The 22,419-nt window shown below is 33.6% G+C and overlaps 1 non-coding gene across 1 annotated transcript; it reads right to left on the bottom strand.

The window, feature by feature from the left end:
- Positions 1–20,933: 20,933 nt before the first annotated feature.
- Positions 20,934–21,007, bottom strand: TRNAT-AGU. Its single transcript has one exon. It is a non-coding gene; the product is annotated as a tRNA-Thr (tRNA).
- Between the last annotated feature and the right edge of the window lie 1,412 nt (positions 21,008–22,419).

Below are 22,419 nucleotides of genomic sequence, written 5' to 3'. Positions count from 1 at the left end.
ATATTGTTGGATATGGGTGAAAAATAAAACATATCAAAATTTTATTAAAAATATTCATAACAAAATATGAAACATAATTAATTTGATAAAATAATTTGAATAGAGCACACATTATAAATTACACATCTCATTTTTAATATAAAAGAAAGTTATATATATATATAGTGTGCGCGTGTGTGATAAATATAAGAGAAATTGTAAAATTGTGTTAATGTCAACAAAGGATTTAAACTCTAATAAACCTTTACTATAACCAAACATATGCTCTGCCAACTAATCTATTTCACTTGTTAACATTTATTTGTTTCTTTATACCAATACTAAAACTTGTACTATATATACATATATACATACAACTATTATATATAGGATGGGGGTTGGGGTGGGGGGAGGGGCAGCTGCCCCCCTTTGGCTCCGTCCATGGCTAGCATTGTTTTTCTGGTTGGGTTGTCTGTTTCATATGGAAGTACAAGAAAATGAAGCAAGGAATGGAATAGGGTTCTCGCTGGAGATTAGGAAGTAAATACAACATCAACATCATTTTTATTTAAATAAAATTACATGTCAGCAGTGTGGAGTGACAACCTGGAAGTAACCTACAAAAAAAAAAACCTAATCGAAAAATTTTTAGAGGTAAGTGTGTCCGATTAGATTATGTTTTAGTTGATAGCGGGAATTGAGTACTTCGAAGTAGTAGATAGGCCTATTTGACACTTGTGCCAAAAAAAAAAAAAAGATTTCGTTAATTATGGTAGAAGTTAAGTTCCGGGAACGTTACGATTTTGATCTTTTACTCGACTTCTTTCATCTTTGTTCTTCTTTTCATCGTCTCCTATATTTATTCTGCGGTCTTCAGCTTGACCATGGATCAAACAACATATAGAAACAATCAGATTTTCTGCGATTGGCATGACTGATGCGAATTTGCTAATTTTTATTGATCACAGTTCATCAATTCCACGTTTTTTATTCGTTTATTGTATTGTTTCTAGGTTGTTAATTGTATTATTCTACTTGTTTTGTTTTTAATTATAGTTTTGTTGTTGCAGTTGATGATAATCAGAGGCGGACTCACAGTGGGGGCAGTGGGGTCAGCTGCCCTCACTCACCCCACTCTCACCTCTTATATAACCCTTGTATGTATATGTGTATATATAGTAGAAGTTTTAGGATAAGTATTAAAAAATAGAGAAATGATAATAGAATGTGACTTAGCCTAGTTGGTAGAGCACATGATTGGCTTAAAGGTAGGCCAGAGTTTGAATTTGTGGCTGAGTGTGTGGTCTGTTTTCAAATTTTTTGACATTTTATTTCACATTTTCACCATTAACACTATCTTTTCACATTATTTCACATTTTCAATATTATTAATAGTGCATATTGCTTCAACACAATAATATAATCTTCATTGATATTAATAATGAGATGAGATGTGTAATTTATAATGGATCTTTTATTCAAATTATTTTATCAAATTGAGTATATTCATATTTTGTTATGAATATTTTTATAATGTTTTGATGTGTTTTTATAATTTTCCTATATCCAACATTATTTACGGTTATACTTTTTAAGTGTTTCATTTTTTTTTTCTAATTATCAATTTTCCTTTAATATTTTGCCCCTGCTGGAAAAAATTCCTAGGTCCGCCACTGATGATAATTGCACTGTTTCATTTTATATATACTGTAGTTTCATTATAACATAACTAAAGTATCATTTTAATTCAATTACAATTTCATTTGACAATGTATACTCAATATGTGATGATACCTACTAGGCAGTAATATTGTAATTTTATTACAGTATAACTAAAGTATTATTTTAATTCAATTACAATTTCATTTGACAATGTACATTCAATATGTCATACCTGCTAGTCAGTTTCATTATATATATATATATATATATATATATATATATATATATATATATATATATATATATATGCTCCCATGTGAAAAATGGGGTTAGATTTGAGCCGTTGATTTAAAAAAAAAAAAAAAAAAAAAAAAAAAAAAAACAACGCGTCCTCAAATGCATCCATCTTCTTCATGTTTACTCCAAAAGATAACAAGTACTACTATCATTTTTTTTTTCTTTTGAATTAGATCATTTTGAACTTGGGAACCAAAACTGAAAAAATCCAATGTATTGTTGAATGAAAAAAAAAAAAAAAACTATAAAAATGGCACACCTTATGTGACAATCCAAAAATATTTTTCCTAAATTCTATTTTAATAAATTCCAAAATATTTATTTTCATTATTCCGAAAATTTTTCTAAAACGGTGTATGACTTAAATATTTTAAATCGAGTTTTTAAATCAATTCAGCACCAAGAAATAGCTTATTTTGAAAATCCTAAGTTTCGGGCATATTTATGTACCAAGTTTTGACCCAAAAGTCAATCTGAGTGAAACCTGAAAGGAACCTGCGAAACCTTTACCCAATGTTTTAATTAAAGACCATCGTTTAGAAAATCTATTTTGACCCAAAAGTTGTACAAAATTATTTTTAAAAACCTTGGTCTATGTTATAGAATGAACCCTAATGTTTTCTATAAGCCAAGCAATTGTTTGATATTTTGAACAAGCCAAATTACCCTTCTATCCTCACCAGCCAATCATTTTCTACCTAGGGTTTTGGACTCATATTTAAGCATCACTATTCCATTCATTCTCCTGATTCTCTCTTTTGCCTCTCCACTCCAAACTCTAAACTCTGTAGAAGAAGGAGAAGAATTACAATAAGTATTTTGCTTTCATCTCATCCATCCATCCATTTCATCTCATCTCTTAGGATATCAATATTTGCCTTCCAAATCTCTGAGTTCTTCCTTAAGCTTGGTGTGTGTTTGTTTGCTTGAGGAGAATAGGTGGTGAAGAAGGTAGTATCTGAGAAGGAGAGGAAGGGGGATCCACACAAGTGAAGGCAAAGCACAAGGTATAAACCATGGATTCCCAAACTAAGTTTTTGCTCTGTAAAATGCTAGAAGTTTGAGCTTAGATGTTTAGAAATGCTAGAAAATGCATGTGGTGAATTGTTTGGGTGTTGTTGATGTTTTATGATTGTTTTGTTGTGATCTAGAAGCATTTTGAGGTTGTTATGTGTTTGTTTTGTACAGAAGAAGGCTCTGGTGCACACTGTCTGGTGCACTAGATGACCTCACGGTCCTAGCCAACGGATCTAGGCAAGGTCCGCTGGTAAGCACCGTGAAGAAGCGAACCATGGGAACGGATCCCAGCTGGATCCGTTGCCCAGGGTCGCCGTTTGGCGGAGCCAAGTGGCGGGGCTTCACAAGCCCCATCACCAAGCTCCGCCAGGCCAAAAGTTGAACAGGCCAGGCCCTCTGTGCCTCAGCCATGTGTTATTCGGACCGAGACTCATGGGCCCTTGAGGCTCGGACACTCGGGCTCGTTACGACGCGCTAGTAGAAGTTGATTTCATTTTATTTTGAGTTAGAAAGCATGTTTAGCAGTTAGAGATTTTTGAAAGTTAAATGCTCTATGATGTTAGCTGTGAACTTGAGCCTGTGAAGGAATTCTAGCTTTTGAGTATTTGAAAGATTGAATAGCATGCTTACTACTCTGTTAGCTCTGGTTGAGAAGATTTGCTAAGTTGTTGAGATTTTGGCATGAAACAATGTATTTTTCCATCTTTACAATGAAGGAGCATTTTAGCATATTTCAATGTTTACATTGAAGGCTCTAAGTAAAGCCTAAATCCTATTTCAAAAACATATATCTATTTTGGAAAATCTATATCTTTTGCATTGAGAAGTTTGCATGATAAGTTGATTTCCAAAATGTGAGAAAGAGATATTGTTTGAGATTTATGTGCATTGCAAAGCTTGCATATTATTGAGATAAATTGCATGATATATATATATATATATATATATATATATATATATATATATATATATATATATATATATATATATATATTGTGAGGAAAACTTGGTTTTGGAGGCCCCCCGTTAGGACTAGGTCCTTTTGGAAGAATAGAGAAAGAAAGAAGTTTGAGAAAGAAAAGAAACTGTCATAGAAGACCGACAGATATTTATGAAGTAGCTTGGTCGATATTCTCGAGTTCCTAGGTTCGATACTACCTGCTAGGCTTGGAATCCTAGTTGGGGGGGGGGGGGGGGTGCACACTGATAAGTACGACGATACCTGATTCCACAGAGATTTATATAAGAACCAAGAGTAACAGTTCTGTGGGCGAGATGAGTATTAGGCCGCTAGATGCCGAGCCCGGATAGGTTCGTTCACGATTCGTGAAGTTCCTACCTCGCCCACGAGTTTCAGAAAGAAAGCAAGAAAGAAGAAAGAAGAGAAACGTGAGTCAAGAGACTCAACAAAAGAAGAGAAACGTGAGTCAAGAGACTCGACAAAAGAAAAGAAAAGTGAGTTAAGAAACTCAATAGAGATCCTCCACAGAAAATGTTCCATTTTATATAAAGAGCGAGAGTATATCTATTTATAAAGCGTCATATCATATCTTGTTGCATAACTTAGCATGAGTTTCATTCGGAGCCTTTGAGAAGTAAAGCCTTATTGTTGTTGTTTAAGAGTTAGCATGATAGCATGACCTTTCTTGTTGAATTTCAGTTATCTTTTTATCTATCAGTATGAGTATGCGAAGTGCATGTTTAGCTATAATTGAAGATATATGTTTATAGCTAGCGAATGCGTTAAAGTATGAGAGTTAAAACATGTTTTTATGAAATATAGGTTGCAAGCATATAGAAGTGTTTATGTATGTCTAGTGAGATTTGATGATTAAGTGAAGTAGCTGTTTGTATTCATACTTGAGATTGCGTGTGAATGAGAAATGTTTTCCAACCTATATCTATAGTAACTTACAGGATTGAGTGATTTTATACTTAGCATTAATTTGCTAACGGGTTTATTTTCCTACTTGTTTTATAACCTCTTTCAGGTGGGCCCAGTGTTTGAAAGCCCACGCGATAGTTAGTGCGTAGATTTGAGATGGTAGTTACTAGTTTAGTTTTCTACCTTTGTCGTACTGTTGATACATGTTGTTAAACTATCTTTTCGATGGTACGTGGACACCGGAGTTTGTTCCCTAAGTTTATGATATTTTGTAGAGCTTGACTCTAGTTTAGTTACTGTTCTTGTAGCCTGTGCAGTCACTTTGAGTGGTGGATGTGGCGGTGACACCCTGATCGTTTGAATGGCTAATTAGTTATCTAAGTTTGCTTATTTATCTTTATTTAAAGCCTGTTTATTTGGGATTTAGTTTTTAGAAAAAGGGGGTGTTACAAGTTGGTATTAGAGCGGTGCGAACCGCCGGGACATAGGAAATCTGAACCTTAAGATTTGGTATATGAGCCTTAAGTTGAAGTACTAAGATGATCAAGTTAAGGAAATGAACCCTAAGTGGTAAGAACTAGGGTGAGAAAGATTCTAAGTTAAGGGTTTTAAGTGTAAGAATTCCAAAGTTAAGAAGTTCTTTTGAGAATATGAGATAGGCGAAGGAACACGGTGAGATTGTGAGTTTCTTACGCTTGCCTAACTTGTTTATGTGCTTAACTAATGTGTTTAAAGTTCAGTTTGCTTTATCTTAAAAGTTAAAATTAAAGTTGAAAGTTAAAAGTTGAAAGTTGAAAGTTAAAAGTTGAAAGTTAAAAGTTGAAAGTTGAATGTTAAAAGTTGAAAGTTGAAAGTTGAATGTTGAAAGTTGAATGTTGAAAGTTATGTGAAAGTTGTTAATGTGATAAGTATAAGAATTATACTTGTATCATGTTTGTGTGCTCTAATGGTTATGATCTTTGTTTTTGAGAAAATGAAAGTTAGAAGTAGTAAGATCTTAGAGGTTTTAACTAAGGTGATATCTTCTGATCATGTAAAGGGGTAACGAAATGCCACCAAGGAGAGTTAGGGAAGAGACTCCTCGTTCCACGGGGGCTGGAGCTTCATCCACCACAGATTTGACTGAGAGTCTGCGCCAGCTGACTCAATTGACTCAAACTATTGGGGCCGCCGTATTGAATGGAAATAACGGTGGTGATGTGACGAGGTAGATCACTGGGCGTATGAGTTACTTGGGACAGGAGGACCCCGAGATTCTAGAGAGCTGGATCCGGACCTTCGACAAGTTGTTTAATGTTGTCAATTGCCCTCAGGATCAGCGTGTGGAGACCGCTGTGTATTACAAGATAGTGTAAAAAGAAGACAATGGATGAATAATGTTTTTTTTTTAAATAAAGGCATTATAGACATCTAATTCTAAATTAATTAAATGCATATGTATTATTTTTTGTGGTAGCTACTAATTTATTTAATTTAATAAGAAGATTAATTAAATGAAAAAAGCAAAAAAAAAAAAACTTAACTTAATTTTTTTTTAAAGGGTAAATACCTAAAATGGTCCCTCGACTATAGCTAAATTCACAAATTGGTCCTCGACTTTCAATTTCAACCAATTAAGTCCTTAACTTTGCAATTTTGACACGATTTGGTCCTCCATCTATTTGACCGTTTGTTGGCCGTGATCGACGATCTCTAGAAGAACCTTCAGCTCTCGTCGGAGCACGTGGAGGCTTCCAGGATGACATTGCACCAGTTCGGAAACACGTCGTCTTCTTCGCTCTGGTACGAACTCAACTACATTGAATCCAAAGGGAGGATGAAGAAAGGCGACCGGATTTGGTAGATTGCTTTCGGCAGTGGATTCAAATGTAACAGTGTCGTCTGGAAATGCAACCAGAACCTTAAAAAACCGGCGATGGACCATGAAATTACATATATATCCTCAAAAATTACAGTCAACAAACGGTCAAATAGACAGAGGACCAAATTGTGTTAAAATTACAAAGTTAAGGACTTAATTGGTTGAAATTAAAAGTCGAGGACCAATTTGTGAATTTAGCTATAGTCGAGGGACCATTTTGGGTATTTATTCTTTTTTAAATGCAAGAAAATGATTTTTAAGATTCCTGATTTATAATCTTTGATGCTCAACTTTAAATGCTATTTATTTAGTCGGGCTAATTGTTTGACCAAAGTTTATGTTAAATTTTATATTGTATCTACAAATCTAATACGGGCCAATAAAGTTAGGCCCTTAACGGGGACAAAAAATTGTTCAATCATTATTGTGTGGAACATATTTTGTATACTGTAAAATAATGTACATTCAGTTCAAAAATAATGTACGATTCAGTACAAAAATAATGTACATTGTATTCAGGGGATGTACATTATTTTTGGACTGAGTGTACATTATACAATATAATGTACACTCAGTACAAAAATAATGTATATTTAGTATATTAAAAATGTACTCTTTGTTATGGTCCACATAACACTGTGTGGACCATGATCCACACAATAATTTGCCTTAAATGTTGGTGTAATTGTTTGTTGAAATGAATGGTTCATATTATTTTGCTTTTAGTATTTTTAATGATTTTTCTTATTTACCCTCTTTTATATTATTTTCTTCAATTAAATAACCTTTCATTCCGTTAGTATAAACTTTAATAATGGAATATTCCATTAATTATTATTTATTATTAACTTATTCATTAATTTCTATAAGAAAGGCCGTTCGAACCCCATCCCAATCAGAGTTGACATAATTGTTAAACATATACCACGAATATGTTAAAATATATTAAAAATTATACAATATAAAATTTAACATAAACTTTGGTCAAATAATTAGCCCGACTAAATAAATTCCATTCAAAGTTGAGCATCAAAGATTATAAATCAAGAACCTTGAAAATCATTTTCTTGCAATTTTTTTTTAAAAAAACAATGACTTCATTATTGTGGATGAAAAGTAAGTAACCCACTTTATTACTCTTATTAAAATAAATAAATTAGTAGCTATAACAAAAAATAATACATATGCATTTAATTAATTTAGAATTAGATGTTTATAATGTCTTTGTTCAAAAAAATTTAAAAAAGATATAATTTCATTAGTTATATTATCTTTATTTTCTATAATTCAAAGATTCATTGCCTTCAAATCCATTAATTAATTATATTCACTACATTGACCATTAATATTGTCTTCTTTTTAACCTATCTTGTAATTAAATATCAAAGTTATAATATAAAATATGTTATATATTTATTTACCAAGTATTTTATACAAATATAATAAATATGAATATTTTGTTTAATACTTTTACAAGATAATTTACGACAAATATCTCACAACACATGAAACATGTAGGGGAAAAAATTACTATTACCAAATATCAACAGGCGCTTGCAAGATAAAGAATTTATAGTACAAGTGTACAACTAATATCCAGTCATATACACAACAATGCAAATCTAAAATTTTCTACACCGTAATCTCATTACATAATGCTACCCTCTATGATCTTTAGGATAATAATATAATTTACCATTAATTTTTTTTAAAAAATATGATATACAAAATATTTGTAAATTTTTGTTGTGAATTTATAATACCATAAACATGATGTGGGTGATTCATATATTAAGCTTAACTTAAATTGTGTGTTAATTTATTGTTAAAATATAAAAGAAAATATAATTTGTACTGACACAATTTACAATTACACTGTTCACCAAATGACTATGTAAAAATTGAATTATTGCCATTTTTGGTCCTAGATTTACTGGGGCGTGGACAGTTTTCATCCTCCATAATAAAAATTGCCAAATTGTAGCCACGCTTATTAGTCGTTGGACACTTTTAGTCCTCCGTCTATTATATCGTTAGTTGACCGTCTAAATGAGGGGCATTTTTGTCAATTAGCTTATTCTTTTGATCATATGCATAAACAACGCTGTTTGTTGGTCGCTCATTGACGAAGAGGTTGAGAAGCAAGAGCGGAATCGAAGCAAAGGCAAAGATGACGATGTGACCATCTGTTCCTCGTCGTTCGATGGGCTGTTCAAACGAAATCACCGCGACGCTCGTCCAAAAGGGTTTGGCGATGACCTCGAAGATCTCAATAGTGATAAAGGAGGTAATCGATGACGACCTCGAAGATCTCAGTAGTTCGTAGACCCCAACAACCCAGATTGGATTGCAATTAGCCAGATGTTTGCGATCGGTCAAAGAATCGTCTGATCGTGGGTATTGCGGTGCCTCTGGAATTTCTTAGGGTAGAGCTACGATCTCTAAATCATAGAAGTGTTCTCTTGCGATTCTCTCTAGAAGAGGATTGTAGGAGGGTTCGGTTGCAAAGTCAAGCAATGGTGGATGGAAAGCGATTTTGGTTCGCGAAGTGCACACTAGAGGGGGGAGGCAACAGAGATTCGCGAAGTGCCCACGCCTTGCGCCTCTGTGCGGATATCTGAAAGAGGGGAAAGTGTTGCCGCCACCGCCACATCTCCATTGAGAGGAAAGGAAGGGAAAGCAGATTAATCGAAGAAATCCTCAGCGGATTAGCTCAACAAGTTGTCAAGTATTGTATTATTGTAAGTAGCTGTGAATCGATTGAGAATTTTAGCAGATTAGCTCCTCAAATTGTAAGGTATGAATTGATGAATTCTATCCCAAAATAAAGCCTTAAGAAGAAGACTAGTTGAAAGGACTAAGAGGATGGCTTCGAAGCCAGCTAGGGGCTTATGGAGGCAGGAGGAAGCGGAGGACGACAAGGTGGAGATCGGGCTTCGTGGAGTGGAAGGTGTCGTAGAGCCCGCGGCAGAGGTTGTTGTCTCTAGTGCTGGAGTCCGGCTGGCGAAGGAGGTCGTAGATTAGGGTTGCGATCTTGGAGTCATGGAGGTGGGAGAACGCTGGCGTCTCGGAGGAGGAGAGTGACGGCGAGGCGTAGGAGACGATGGAGGCAAGGGCTTTGGTGGCGGTGGGCTGCGATCTCGGAGTCTGGTGTAGTTTATTGTTTTTTCGGCTAAGCTGAAGCGATTCAGTTTATTAAGCAACACTGGTTTAGGCCATTTGATTCTTGAAACAACTGTGTGGTGTAGTTTCTTGTTTTGCTTGAACATAGGTTGATTCAGTGGATTGATCTTCTCGTGAAAATGAAGGGTAAAAACGAGCATTGACTAATACGATTAGAAGAAAAACACATAAAAAGACAGCTTTGCCCTTCTATTTCACGGTCAACAAATGGCTTTATTGACGAAGGACCAAAAGTGTCCAACGACTAATAAGCGCAGCTACAAATTGACAATTTTTATTATGGAAGATGAAAAGTGTCCATGCCCCAATAAGTCTAGGACAAAAAATGGCAATAACTCTAAAAAATTTAACAATAATAACACCACACTTGTATACAAAATGCATGTATATATAACACATGGATGTATACATATTTGAGGGTTTTTAATCAGTGATGAAAAGATGAGTAAAAACGTTGATTTTTTTTATAGTGTATCCAGGGTTTTCACCGTCGGACACAGTGACTAATTCCAAGTCAAAGGATAGAACATTGACTTTTGATTAAGGATGGATGAGTCCCTTGTACTCAATCACATCTCACGTTAAGTAAAAAGGTTGATGCTTATTATTAATTGAGACATAAAAAATGAGCTTTTAGGTTTAAAAGAAAAATAAAATCAAATTAAATAGCAACATCATTAAATTGGAAGAAAAAAAAAATAATTGTAGCACAACATAATCGACTTTGCTGGTACGGAGTCTATATTTTATAGTTTTATGTCCCTTTCATACATTGCTTCCTCTATTGCGTCACCGGCCAATTTGTAACCATATACCCCAACATAGTGTCTTATTATTAATCACTTTCAATTCTTAACAGTTCCATCCAATCTCTTTTCCCCTTTTATATCCTCCCTTTTATTGCCACAATGCCAAAAGGTGCCCTAAATTCTTTTATTGGCACAATGCCAAATGGTGCCCCTAACTTATTAGGCTCAGAGGTTCAGCTACTCAATATTAATTTTTTTTTTTATTGGCATATATAATGTCAAAATATTCTTACATATAGTGGAAGGAAATTTGATGAATTTTCATAAATTAAAGTAAGAATATTTGAGACATTTTGGGTTAAAAATGAATTGTTCTTTATTTAAAACTGAATGATTGGAGGTGTTTTTTTTTTCTTTTTAAAGTCAAACACTAAAAGTTAAGAAAATCAAAATTAAAAAATGTATATATAACTAAGTGGCTTGTGGTTCACTGGTACCAAATTGCTATCCTAAGTGGGAGGTGAAAGGTTCAAACTTCATTTGAGACAAGTACTCTATATATTGGGGAGGTTAGGATCAAAAGTATAATATTTATGAATTAAAAAATGAGTGAATTTTGGACTATTGTGACATTGCTGTATTTGGTTATTATACTCTTTTAGTTTTCTCTCATTGTATCCTTGTTTTTCATTTGCTTGATACAATTAATTTTAATTTATATTTTTTATATTACAATGTTTAATAAAAATGACTTGCATGTAATTTCATCATTCATTTAAAAGAGTTTACAAGAGCCTGAGATAAATTATATGTAGGTCAGGACAAGAGACTTGAACAACAAAAATACATGTTAACATTCTATGTTAAAGGCGAATGATAAATTTTGAAATGAAAGAGTAATTATGACAAGCAAATGAAAATCAATAATGTGATGAGGCAACATTAAAAAGAATATAATTAAATGTAACAATGCCACAATAGTCCACGACTAAAAAATAAAAGAGTTAATACCCAAAATCGTCCTCAACTATAGTGGTTTTTCTTAATTTCGTCCTAAACGACTTTGGTGATCTAATATCGTCCCAGACTTTTGTGTTTCGCTTAATTTAGTCCTCCATTTGTTATTCCGTCAAATTGGTGTTAAATAAAGGGGCAATTCAGTAATGTCAATATTGATCTCTCTTTACTTTCAACTTGTGAAGTGCGAAATTCCTCTTTCTTGTACGAATTACACCCAGAATTACTCCCGGACCTGCAAATCAAATTTTATATTCGCAGTTTTAGGATTAATTCTGGGAGTAATTTGTAAAAAAAAAAAGGATTTCGTAGTTCACATGTCTATGAGTAAAGAGATGCCAATATTAAAATTACTGAATTGTCTATTTATTTAACACCAAATGGACAGAATAACAAATGAGGGACTAAATTGAGCAAAAACACAAAAGTCTGGGACTAAATTGAGCGAAACACAAAAGTCTGGGACGATATTAGGTCACCAAAGTCGTTTAGGACGAAATTGAGAAAAACCACTATAGTCGAGGACGATTTTGGGTATTAACTCAAAAATAAAAATAAAATTTACTTTTGAAAAGTTTATTGTTGTTACCAAAAGGTTGAATCCTTAACCCAAGTGCCCCCACGCCCCGACCCAACAAAGTATCCGGGAGATTGTAAATCGTGGTAACTCAATTTAATACAGAGGCACGAATAAGGAGCACCCCTCACTTTGGGAGGTTGCTCCCACACTGTCGCTGATGAGACTAAATCCCGAGTTATTGTTCCCAAACTTCACCCCTGTGATCAACTGAGCAGCCCATGCGGGCAAACTTTTGAAATTTTATGATGTTTATACTTGTTGAGTTGTTGTATTGAAAAAGTGGAAAAGAAAGAAAATGAAATGCACCCTCTTTCGTTTGTTCATAACTATATATGGTCTGTCTTTGAAAGTTCTTCGTATCATCAAAATGGAAAGTCTTGTCTACAGGAGTGTACTTGCAAGGTCGGTTATATGTCGGAATGGTTGGCTGTTGCAATTATTAGCAATGTTTTGAATTGGCTACATACTTTCATACTTCCCATAATTCCATATGGTACTAAAAGGACCTTTGATTATCCATCTTTTGCAGTACTTTCTTGGATATAATGAGTGTGTGTTTCCACACTTTGTCCTCCTTTCAAATGGAGGTGTTAAACGTTTAAGCCGGCATTTAATATAATTCAGATTATACTACATAACTTGTAATTTAGGTATCGAAATGTGTATATGGTAACAAAAGATTTTCTAAAATATCACATTATGTCATTATCCAAATATATTTCCAAAACCAAACACCCCTAATAATAAATTGGGTCACACTTGTGTGAAATTGCTTCACAGATCTTTATTAATTCATGAGACATGCCAGGTCGTGTCAGGTCAATATGGAAGAGTAATACTTATATTGAAAAATGTAATACTTATTAGAAATAAAATGTCCCTTACATATAACAAGACGTTTGGTTGGAGGAAATTTAAATTCACTTCCCACTTAATTCTCACCTAATTCTAGATGCCATAAAATTTCTTAGTTTGGTTGGAAGGAATTGCAATTCCTCCATTTTCATGGAATTAAAATTCCATGTCCCCCTGGGATTTTAGGAAGAAAAAAAGCTAGTGATGAGACAAAATTACCACTCCTTTTTTTTTAAACTAAAATTAAAACCACAACAACAATGTGCATTTTGGACTTTATACTACTTATTCCCTTTCAATTCCCATGTATACCAAACATTGGAATTGAAATTCCCAGTAATTCTATTCCTGTAAACCAATCACTGGAATTTAAATTCTCACTTTATTCCCAGTAATTCATCTCTCATGGAATTACAATTACTTTCCCACGTAATTCCTCCCCTCCAACCAAACGCACTGTAAGGGAAAGTGTAATATTTTTACATTATAAGTATTACATTTTTCTTCAAAAGTATTACACTTTTTCATTATAAGTAATGTTGACAAGTGTTTGTTACTTATAAGATAAAATGTAATACTTACGAGGAAAATTTTAATACTTTTTAAATCAAAATATAAAAGTATTACTCTTTTCTTTAAATGTATTACACTTTCCCATAAAAATAATAAACATTTTATTCATGATTAGTATTACATTTTTCAGTATAAATATTAAAATATCATTTTGACCCGATTCATCTCACGAATAAGGATTCGTGAGATGGTTTTATGTAAGTTTTTGCCCAATAAATTTAGTTGAGATAAAGTAAAATTGAGTTCAATGTAGAATGATAAGAAATAATGTTTAATTTAAGTTCATTATTGATTGAAGACCTATAATCATTGTATAATGTCTGACCAATCAAATAGTGCATTCTCATTATTTTTAATGGGATGAGAAAGAAGTTTTGAATTCTGTAGTTTATACATGTTACAAATCATTAAGAAAAAATATTAATCCTTGTTCATGTGGCAACACCGCAACAAAGTGAGGGCAAATTATATTGTGCACCGGGGCGCACAATATATACATTGTGCACCCTGACCCAAAATGTCGTTTTGTATTTTATTTTTTAAAATTATATTTTTCGTGTCTGTTAACTTCTAAAAATAAATTTCATGTTTTGAATGTACATAATTGTATAACAGAATACACAGTCTTTTTTTGAAATGGTAATACACATAATCTAACATAATACATAATACACAAATTCAAGTAGTCCATATTGAGATAAGCCTAATAATATGTTGGGGCAAGAGGCTTGAACAACAAAAATACATGTTAACATTTTTTGTTGTCGAAAGTGTATGATAAAATATTAAATAAAAGACTAATTGTGACAAACAAATAAAAATTAGTGATGTAATGAGACAACATTAAAAATATAAGATTAAATATACCAATGTCACAATAATCGATTACTAATAATAACATTTACTTTGAAAGAATTTATGATGTTTAAAAACTTGTCATATTGAAAAACTGGAAAAGACAGAAAATGAATGCACCCTTTTTCGTTTGTTTCATAACTATAAATGCTCTATCTTTGACAGTTCTTCGTAAGTTCGTATCATCAAAATGGGAAGTGATGTCTACAAGACCGTACTTGCGAGGTCGGTTATGACACGGGTAGGTTAGCTGTTGCAGTTGGTATAGCAATGTTTTGAATTGGCTACTTTCATTGGTACAAAAAAGGAATTTTGCTTATCCATCTTTTCCAATACTTTCTAGGATATAATGAGTGTGTATTACCACACTTTGTCCTCCTTTTCATATTGGTAGACATATGGGTTCAAGACTTAACTTACTTATAAGTAACACACTAGATATGAATCTAACTTTTTTTGCTTACTTTGTTATATATATAAAAAAGAAATACATAATCCATCCCAACTAAAAAATATTGTCTATTTCAAACACCTTATGTTTAGATGACACCTCTGTGGCTCTCCTTGAGGGAAGGTCGCAAGATCGAACCCTGACTCTTTGGGCTGCTTTAGTTTAGAGAAAGTATAGAACATATACTACCTTCTAATAGAGTCAATAGTACGTATTTAAAAAAAAAATATTGTGCATTTATTATCTTATATTTATCTCTAAACTTAAACTCAAAGATTGTGTTTTGGTATTTTCCTTGGGGCCATCCCATAAATAGACTTTTTTTTTTTTTGCTATACTCAAAAAGTGAAAACTTAAAAGTATAAGGTTTTTTATTTTATTTTCTTAGTGCAATATGCAAGAAGTGCTTAGGAGCGTTATGCTGTGCAACCGTGTGCACCATGCATGGTGGCATGGTGCACATAGTTGCAAAAACAACGTTGTTTTGACGCCCGATTTAAAAAAAAAAATTTGTTTCGATTGCCGTTAACGGCATCATGTTGTGCATAATTTGAACTATATAGTTCATTTATTCTGGATATATAGTTCATTCATTCTGGATATATAGTTTAAATTATGCACAACATAACGCCGTTAACGGCAATTGAAACTGATTTTTTTTTTTTTTTTTTTAAGTCGGACGCGTTGTTTTTAATCAAAACGGCGGCGTTTTTGCCACGACATAATTTGCGTAAACTTGTTAAGTGGGCTTTAGAAGTTTCTGAAGCCCATATAGAGAGTTCATAAATCTGAACCCAATTTGTTATTTACCTTTTGTTGTTTGTAGCTATAGCCCATACTTTAGTATAATTACTTGGGAATCAAATGGCCCATGGGTTTAACAAGCTTTTTTTTTTTTTTTTCCTTACCAAAGGGAGGCAAATTATATTATGAATCATGGTCTACATTGCAATATGGATCACAAATAAATGTTTGTTTTTAGTATATTTAACGTTCATTCTTAATGTATTGAAAATATTTTTTGGTGGTATATCTGAAAATTAACCTTCAATGCATAAAAAATATAATAAAAATTCAGAAAATGAACATTCAATGTTCTAAAAATAACAGTATGCTAATTTAAATGATCCATCTTGTATGGACCATGATATATGGTATAATGATTGCCAAAAGGAGGAGTATATTTGAAAACTCAGTTGTTATTCAAAGCAACGTGGCGTGTAATATGAGTTTGGTGGCTAATTATCGTTGAAAAAAAAAAATCCAAAGTCAAAATCAAAGTCAATGGAATATTTTGTGGCTCTCACTATCCTTGATTATTTGCTTTTAGATTTATTTTCACCACGGTGGGTAACCAGGATCTATTAGTATAATATTTGGTTTATATTCACTTGACCTATACTATTTAGGAAAAAACATAATGAGTTCAAACATCAGAAGTTGTCTGATCTCTTTCTTGTCCCTTTATTACTCTAAGTATGTTGTGTAAGTTTTAATCCCTAATTTGGATGCACGGAGAAGGGAATTATTGTGTTAATCTTGAGGGAGATGTTGTTGTTGTGAACTTACACCGGTGTGAAGAATTCGCTTCTATGACAGTGGTTATTCCACGTCACAATATTCCTTTTATTTTCACATTATCAACCTTATTTCTCAAACAATATATAAGTAAATTCCATGCTGATAATGATGAATCTAAAATCTCATCCAACTATCCTCGTTAACACCACCAACATTTTTGTTGAAGGATGTTCATGCAAATCCACATTTTCTTTTATTGAAATTGCATAAGGAGATTTGCATTGCTACATATTGAATGTCAAGCTTTGAGTTGGGTTGAAATAGTGTCACCTAAAGGTGGTTTTTTTTTTTTTTTTTTTTTTTCTTATACACTCCAACTTCTAACGTAAACCAAAGAATTGGAAGAAGTATGTAACTGAAATGCTCAAACTTTTTAGGAAGTTGTAGGAGTCTGAATAAAGCGAATTATAAAATTTGGTATAAGTCATGTACTTATTACCTTTATTTCTATATGATTCACTGATGTCTTGATTTTTGTAAAAATTTATTATGATGATGTGCATGCTGGTGCGTCATATACAAGCTTTGCATTGTAGGTATATTTATTAGAATTGGTTCATAATTCTAAAGATATTGAACTGCGCTCAAGATTCTAAGACAACTTATTTAGGTTTAAAAGTTTAAAACAATTTATGATATTCAATGTAACTTTGAAATCCATTTGGATTTATTTGAATAGTTGGGAGAACAATTTTACTATCTTGCCCCTTGATAGTCTATATTGAGATGGACCAAATGATATCACCTACTTAATTGAAAAGGGTTAGTTGTTTTTAAGAAAGATAATGGACTATTACTGTAGAACACTTAAGAGCATCCTAAGGTTCAGTCTAACTAAAATATATGTAGTTTATCGCAGAACTTACACAAGATTTAAGGTGTAATGCGTGTCATTTCAGAGTCTTCAATGTCTTCTCTTTACATTTGTGGGGAATTGTCGGGAAAAAATGCAAAGTCAAAGTCAATGATGAGAATTTTTTGTGGCTCTCATGTTCTGCAGGTGCCGACGGGAAAAAATGCAAAGTCAAAGTCAATGATGAGATTTTTTGTGGCTCTCATGTTCTGCAGGTGCCGACGGGAAAAAATGCAAAGTCAAAGTCAATGATGAGATTTTTTGTGGCTCTCATGTTCTGCAGGTGCCGACGTACACGAGTCAAGCCTTTTCAAGCTCATTTTGGAATTTGAGTGCGCAAGAGAAAGCCTCTATGCTATATAATGAAATAAGCCTTAGAATGTCTCTTATATAAATAGTGGTGCAAACCCACTTCCCAAACCAATGTGGGACATAGGCTACTTTAAAGCCTTTAACCTTTATTTTTCCAACTCAAATGAGTTTACTTTGAGAATCAATTTCTCATTCACCTATTATCCGTTTTGAGCGTACAATATATCAATCTCTTCATCTCACTACGAAGAACCCGAATCCACTTTGACCCGACCAAATCGAAAGTGAACCACACTAATATTTGTACCACAAAATATACACTTAAAATGCCATTTTATGTTATTTTTCCAACATAGCCTTATGCAATAAATTCAAATAGGCATTAAAATCTAATGTTAACCTCAATCCCAAGTCCTAAATAAGACTACTCACTCATCATATCAATTAATAAATCATTAACATTAAAGTAAAACTCCATAAAGCAACAATATAAAACAAGCAATAAACACTTATCTTTGAAAATAGAATGAATCTCCAATACAAAATATAATCAAATATGCAAAATAAGAGAATCTATCCTTTTGGAAGAAAGAAAAAGTATTTTCTTGACCAAAAGTGCAAAGATCTCACTCTACTCTCTCTACTCTACGTTATTGTTCACTATCTCTCTAGGCTCTCCTTTTTGGATCTTAAAATGATAGAATAAACCACACACCAGGGCTCGGCGCATGGGCATCAACACGGCGTGTCGAAGCCTGTCTATGATAACAACCACGTCACGGGTGTGACAACACCTGTGACCAAAGCATGTCCCCCTCATGGACGTGAAGACACTCGTGACTGCTACTAAAACTGTGCCATGACCTTGTTCTACTCATTTCCGTGTGCGCTCTTCTTGATCTACCTCCAAATGATTTCTACTCCCTTTCCATGCATTTTTTAGCTCTAAATTGGTCACTTTTGCTTGAAATTGCTTCTTCTTCCCTTTATTGTGCAATTAAGAGAAACTATACATAAAGGCACATTAGTTAGTCCAATTTCCCTATTTAACACATTATTTTATGCACCAAATAAACAAAAACATGATGGAAAATATAGTAAAAATTAAAATAGGTGTGATCACCACACCTATGTCATACCTTTATTTGATGATTGCCCCTTCTTCCATGGACTCTTGGAGCTCCCTAATCCCTTTTAGTAGTTCCAACATTAGACTGAGGTGCAAGTGCGGTGTGAGAATACAGTCTAGAGTGTCAGTTCCGGAGTTGAGAATTCTTACCTCTTTCCCTAATTTATCCAACTCACCTTGCATTACTTGTTCTTGCTCTTTACACTTGCTCAAATCCTCCAGTACCTCTTTGTTTTGACTAGCCAAATTCTCATTTTCCTCAAATAAGCACTGGTAATCATACTTGAGCTCCAAATGAGCTTCCAACAGAAGAGTCCATTTGTTGTATAGAGTATCATACTCCTTTTTCTTGTTCTAGATCATCTTATTTGCTTTCGTGAACATGACCCATGATTGCCATGAACACGCCATAATTGTTTATTACTTCACTTTTGGGTTCTTCCTCTACTTCATCATCACTCTAAGCGATTATCAAGGACTTCTTAGACTTGGTTTTTAGGTTTTCACAATCAGCTTTAATATATCTGTAACCTCCACACTCCTTGCACTGAACACCCTTGTGATTGAAGTCTTGAGGCGTGCCCTCAAGTTGCACAGTGATACCTTTCGGTTTTTGCGAGGAATTTCCACTCGAGTTTTTATTGGTAGCTCCTTTGTTTTGGCCTCTAGTACGATACTTCTTTAGAAATTTTTTGACTAGTCTGCTTATCATAGCCATGGCATCCTCTTCATCAACTCTGTCAAAATAAAGGTCCTTGAACTGGACTACAATACTAAAGACAACACTTTTTTCTTTTTCTATTTCCATTTCAAAAGTCACCAGATTCCCCATTAGTTGGTCCAGTTTGAGCTCATCTATCTTGTGAGATTGTCTTATTGCTTTAGCATCCATTTGAAATCTCTGGGGCAACGATCTCAATACTTTTCTTACTAGTTTCTCTTGGTTGAAAGGCTCCCCTAAGTTAGCTGCTTCATTTGCCAGACCTTTCAGTTGAGCATTATTAAAGTCATAAGTCTTCTAGTTGATATATATGGTTAATTCCCGTGTATATAGAATGTATATTGTACCGTATGTAATATGTATGAATAATATAGTAGACAAGGGGATGTAGCTCAAAGGATCTTTCATTTATTTTTGTTCTTCCCTCATACATACATGGCAACTTCTTTCTATATACAAAATGAGCATACCAACAATAGAAATTAAAGAACCATACAAGGAAATGAAGAATATATATAAAAATTGTCTCAGAGATGGTAACAAGTATTTTGACAATAAGTACAACTAACTTTAATAAAACTCACACTTCCCTTCTTACATAGGCCCTCAAACATAATTAATCCCTAGACATCAACCATCATTTGGACTTAATTAATCCCTAGACCTCAACTCCTTGGGTCTAATTGGCTTTGAACCTCAAGCTCATTCCCCGGTCAATATTTATTTGTATGCACAATTATAATACTACTGATGTTGTTGTTGTTGTTTTTATTAATTAGATTAGGTATTGATTAATTTTCCTTTAATTTCAAGTTTGATACTCTCATTATCACATTTAACAGGGCGTTTGGTTAGAGGGAGGAAATTAGGTAGGAAATTAAGGAATTGTAATTTCATGGGAGATGAATAATGTGGAAATAAAATGGTAATGTAAATTCTTGAGTTTGGTTTGCATGAATAGAATTACTAGAAATTTCAATTCCAATGTTTGGTATACATGGGAATTGAAAAGAAATAAGTAGTATAAAGTCCAAAATACCCATACCTATTATTGTTTTTGTTGGTTTGCATGAATAAAATTATTGGAAATTGCTTTTGTTGAGAGTTGAACTAAAAACCTCCCGCTTGATACAAGAGTTGAACGAAACCAAAAGATCTCCTGGCTCATGATGTGGCACGAGTGTCTATGAACTACATCAATTTTTTTTTTTTAATTCCAATTTGAATTTTAATATTCCAATACTTTTATTAATTCTATATATTATATTTAATCTTGAATTTATAAGTTTATAATACTTAAATTTAAGAATTATTTCATCCATATTTTTATTTTTTATTTGTAATTATTGTACTTTGGTAGTGTACTTTCAAGTTGCTCTTGTTCAAAGTTGAACTCAAGACCTCCCGCTTACTAAACGGGTGCTCTAACCAACTGAGCTACAAGAGCTAAGTAATTAATTTAAGAAACTCTCACATCTTGAGAGAACGAAACCAATGTGCGGACTTTCTTGCCAACTTGGTCCAAGTGCGCGAATATGGTACAAGGAGTGGTCACATGACGACCTAGAAGATCTCTTGACTCAAGATGTGGCAGGAATGTCTACGATAAGAATCAGATAGCTATTAGGACAAAAGGTTACGATCCCTTCGAGGCACCCGAAAAAACAAAAAAAAAAAAAAAAAAAAAAAGGAAGAGAGGTTGTTGTTACATTTGTTAAAATGAACTACATTAATTTTTTGTTTAATTCTATATATTATATTTAATCTTGAATTTATAATTATTGTAGTCATGTTGTGTACTTTCGAGTTGCTCTTGTTGAGAGTTGAACTCATGACCTCCCACTTACAAAATAAGTGCTCTAACCAACTAAGCTACAAGAGCTAGACATTAAACTTGAGAATCTCTAACGTTATTAAAGAACGTAACCAATGTTACAAGGAATGGTCACATGACAACTTGGAAGATCTCTTGACTCATAATGTGGAAGGAGTGTCTATGATAAGAATCATATAGTTATTAAGACTAAAGGCGGAATTTCTTGGCAACTTGGGCATTGTGCGCGAATGGGGTACAAAGAGAGGTCACATGACAACTTGAAAGATCTCATGACTCATTATGTGGCAGGAGTGTGTATGATAAGAATTAGATAGTTATTAGGACTATAGGCTACGATCCCATTGAGGCAACCAAGAAAAAAAAAGTTGTGGTTACATTTGTTAAAATGAGGTACATCAGTTTTTATTTAATTCCAATTGGAATACTGCATTACTTTTTAATTCTATATATTTAATTCCAATTGGAATATTGCATTACTTTTTAATTCTATATATTATATTGTAGACTTGTTGTATAATTTCAAATTTGTAAATTGAAATTGAATATTGACATCAAGACCTCCCGCTTACTAAACGGGTGCTCTAACCAACTAAGCTACATGAGCTAAGCGATTTGTTGGTTTTAGGGTTTTTGGGCCCAGGGAGGTCCAACAAAACCTTAGTCGGTGGATTCACCTTTCAATAAAAGAACTCTCTTTCGAGGAAAAAAATAGCAGAATGGTGTCTTTCTTATAGCCTGGGCATGGACTCGCCCCTTTTCACAATGGCGGAGGGGCCTTTATATAGTAGGCCCTCCTTCAACCGAGTTGAAGTACATTGAAGGCTGCTTTTAAAGCTAATTACATTTTAGGGCCGTAGGGTGCCGTTCTCGGGCTGACCAACGGCTCTTTTGGGTTCCATAACGGTTCGCTTGGTCGAGCCCTTTAAATGCCGCGATAAATGCCACTCAGCGGCCCCTTGCCGAGTCTTCTCTTCACCTGGGCCTGGACCGACTCCTGGACTCGGCCCAGACCTCTACTGGGC

The sequence above is a fragment of the Ipomoea nil genome, unplaced genomic scaffold (genome assembly GCF_001879475.1).
Source record: "Ipomoea nil cultivar Tokyo-kokei standard unplaced genomic scaffold, Asagao_1.1 scaffold3170, whole genome shotgun sequence".
Lineage (NCBI taxonomy): Eukaryota > Viridiplantae > Streptophyta > Magnoliopsida > Solanales > Convolvulaceae > Ipomoea > Ipomoea nil.
This window is presented reverse-complemented; position numbering and strand designations above follow the sequence as displayed.